Source organism: Etheostoma spectabile, chromosome 8 (genome assembly GCF_008692095.1).
Source record: "Etheostoma spectabile isolate EspeVRDwgs_2016 chromosome 8, UIUC_Espe_1.0, whole genome shotgun sequence".
Taxonomy (NCBI): domain Eukaryota; kingdom Metazoa; phylum Chordata; class Actinopteri; order Perciformes; family Percidae; genus Etheostoma; species Etheostoma spectabile.
This window is the reverse complement of record NC_045740.1, coordinates 31,248,761-31,252,520: the sequence shown is the minus strand read 5'-3', so window position 1 is coordinate 31,252,520 and position 3,760 is coordinate 31,248,761. Positions and strand designations below refer to the sequence as shown.

Below are 3,760 nucleotides of genomic sequence, written 5' to 3'. Positions count from 1 at the left end.
GTGTGTGTGTGTGTGTGTGTGTGGATGGTAAGGGGTGGGGGTGGCTCCTCTCTGCAGCAGCGGTAAGGGGCAACTGAGGGAGCTGGCCGGCCGTCGGCTTGTATGCGTGCCTTCCAAAAACTACACGCTCGGTAGGAGGATAAAACAACAACGCTGTTCCAATGAGCTCACTGGCTGGATGCAAGCCCCACCCCCCGGCTTCCCGCTCACCTCCTCAAATACACCCCACCTCCTCCTCCTCCACCCTGGCACCCCTCCCTACCCCACCCTGAGGTCCTCCTCCTCATTTCTCTTGCTCTCTTCAAGTGCTGCTGTGAAAGTAGGCAGGGAGGTGCAATGTCTGAGGGAACTGAGGGAACATTCATGCTTGCTCCAGACTGGACACCCCCCGCCTCCTCCTCACCGGCCGCTCCAACCCAGCCCAGGCCTGACAAAAGGCACCTTTATTCACCCTGGGCCTGGAAACCACTGTGGGGTTTACTCAGCCTGCACTCTCACAGCTACACACACACACTGGAAAAAAAGAAAAAAAAAGTGTGTACGTATGAGCCACGGTGTGGAAAGTTTGTCTGTGTCAAACAGTCAGTCAATGTGCAAGTTCTTATGTTGGAATACACACGCACACAAACTCACATGAATATATTAGCTTGAATGGAAAAGTAGCTGAAAAGACGCTTGTTAGGAATTAGTGGCCGCTGATGCTAAAAGATGTTTATCAAACGGGCTGGTTTAGGTGTGTCCTCACCTGTACCAGCACGCAGAGCACAGGCCTCTCTAAAGATAACATGTCACGTTGGTTAGTGTTGTTGTGGTGGTGGTAGATACACTGCAAATTCTATTTGTGGATTGTAAGAGACCCAACAACCCTCAACATGGACAAAAAAATCTATTCATCAAAGTTAGTTTTAGTGGCTTCTTCATCTATTCAATGGCTGGATTTGGCAGCACAGGTAGTGCTCGTTGTCATTTATTAAACACTGAGGTGAAAAAGCACCAGTTTTTCCAAATGAAAGCTGGTGGACCTTTAAAGTTTTTTCACGGAGACATGTTGCACCCCAAAAGTAATGATTATTTCCTGAAAAGCTATAAAGTAGAGTATTATCCACCAAATGTCAACGTCACTTTACGCAGCATTTTCCCAGAAAAGAAATGTGATTGTGCCCATTTAAAGGGGCTCTGTCATGGAAACTTTGAGGGAGTCGGAATGGAAAGGACGGGGCCTGATGGAGGACCGAGAACAGGCACATAACAGGGTTAAAGGGTGTGTGTGTGTGTGTGTGTGTGTGTGTGTGTCACTCCCATCAACAGCCAATCTATGCCCCGGCGCCCCACCCTTATGGGTTTTCTGTGACTAAAAAAGGTAAAAGGAGAATATAATGATATAAAGACATCATGACTTCATCCTGGCTCTGACCATTCAGCTCCTGAGCAGCTTCCAGACGGAGCGAGGCTGGAGGGAGGAAAAGAAAGAGTGACTGAGAAAACAAGGGAGGGAGAGTAAGAGAGGGAAAAGCAGCATGTTGGCAGAAATGTGTGAAATAATGGCTGCGTGTTATGGATCTGGAAGGAATATGCCTTAAAGGCCCGTTTTCAAAGCCAGGCACTACAGGTGAAAATAGCAATTTCAGCAAATGACTTTAACACGTTCAAACACTTTTACCACTGATGTGACTTCAAACCTATTAGTAAGACTAAAACTATGAATTTATACTTTTTATAACTGTAAAAAACTGCTGTTGCAAAGATGTCTGCAGAGAGGAGAGGGACACATCTGTGTACACAAAGAGATAACGTGAATAACAGGAATCCAGTAAAAGTGTGCAAATCTGGGTTCTTAAGACGGATTTAGCCACGCACCTTTTGTGTTTATAAGTTTGAAACATATTTTGTTGTGCTCACTTGCCCAGTGTATTAATTTAACATTGAGGTTGATATTCTAAACAGAGAGATCATCCAGTCAATCTGCATCCAGAGCTGTTTGAACACAATACTACAACTGAGCAACAACAAATCTCAACTCTAAGGTCCACTCGAGAGTTTTTCCAGTGCTTTTAAACAGCATTTCATGGTTTTAACTGGTCTTTTAATGACCCCGTGAGCTATAGTTGGGCTGCAACTAACTATTTTTTTTCTTCAAGGTTAACCTGCCGATTTCTTTTATGACTTTGCTTTATAAAATGTACAAAAAAATGTATTCACCAAAAAAGCTTTAAAAACATCTATTTTAAATATCTGGATAATTTACACAAACATTATCCACGGTGAATGTCTGACAAGGGCCTAATACCAGCTAAATTAAACATATTATTGACAAAACATGTCAACATTATGACATAAATCAGACATTTCAAACTGTGAGTCGCACCTCCCCAGCGGAGTACAGAAGAGTTAAAGGGGTCGGAGGGGTGTGTTAGTTATTGTAGTGTGGCCTGCTGATTTGGCCCTCCTATCACCACAGTCAGCAGCTGGAGCAGCCGCGGCTGTGACAGACGTCTCATGGAGGATACTGCGCTACTTTAAAACCCTTAGGGCACGACTGCTGAATTTGCTTCATGATTTGTGTGCCTTCTTTAAATCACAAGTCAGTCAAGCCTACATACACACACTTGCCAGACAAATATCAGGTTTTTAAGTTTTCAAAGTAATAATTGACAAACATAACAAACAGGAACTGCTAAAAGCTGATTTGGCATACTTTCAATTTAAACAATTCTAGGCTAAAAAGATGTCTATGTTGTCTGAGTTGGGACTCACAGTGTCAGTCTCTTAATCCACATTAACATGTAAACAACTCTTTGGCCTATTGGTATTGTTTGGGAAATACCAGAATGCAGCTTAAACATAAATACAAATGTGCATGTTTAAAATATAAGATTATAATGTGTAGACAGGTCGAAAGATTCTGTCCATAGGCGATCAAAGGACTTTTTTTCTTTTATACTTAACATAATGTTAACAAAACCAGCATCAGTGCAGTTAAAATAACTTCTGTGCATTGTTCATAGTATGAAACATACTTTATGGAAACATGAGCAATGACGGGTTGTGTGTAAACATTAGTGAACAGTCCTGTGTTTTCTGTTCAGTGGTGCAAGTGATAAAACACAGGGCTGATTCAGATGCTGCTGTTAAAGGTCCCTGTTCCAGCGAGAATGGACAGAAAGTCAGAGAGGGCGAGCGGAGGGAGGCAATCGAGGAAAAGTGAGAAGAGGGAGCAAAAGCCAGAGGAAGAGTGGTAAAAACAGGAAAAAAAAAAAAAAAGTAGGGAGACGTTACCAAAATGAGCCAAGATAAAAATTAAGACATTTCTGTGGAGTTATGTTGAGAGGCAAATGGAGATTGTGGAGAGGCGACAGCATGATGGGGGGGTTAAAGAAAAAGATTTCAAGTAAATGAAGACTGTTAAAGGTGAAAAGAAAGAGGGGGAAGAGCAAGGGGAGAGCCGGAAACAGCAGTTAATGACTCCAAGGCTGCACTCTCTGGGATTCCTAACGAGCAGCAATTACTCTGCACACACACACCTTAAAAAAAAAGTTTGTACAGACAAAACTTTACACAGCGTGTATATACTGTGTGTGTGTTAGCATGCAAGCACCCGTTACAGCGCCAGGGGCCATTTAAGAGGACAACCGGGCCCCTTGACCCTTGTCATGTGCTACAGAAAAGAAATGTGGCACCTGACCTCAACATTACAGCACTGTGAACATGTCCACACACACACACACACACACACACACACACACACACACACACACACACA

General features: G+C 43.3%; 1 protein-coding gene across 1 annotated transcript in view; it reads right to left on the bottom strand.

Moving 5' to 3' along the window:
* LOC116693380 (NEDD4-like E3 ubiquitin-protein ligase WWP2) overlaps positions 1-3,760 on the bottom strand; it is a 51,591-nt gene that overhangs the window by 18,748 nt on the left and 29,083 nt on the right.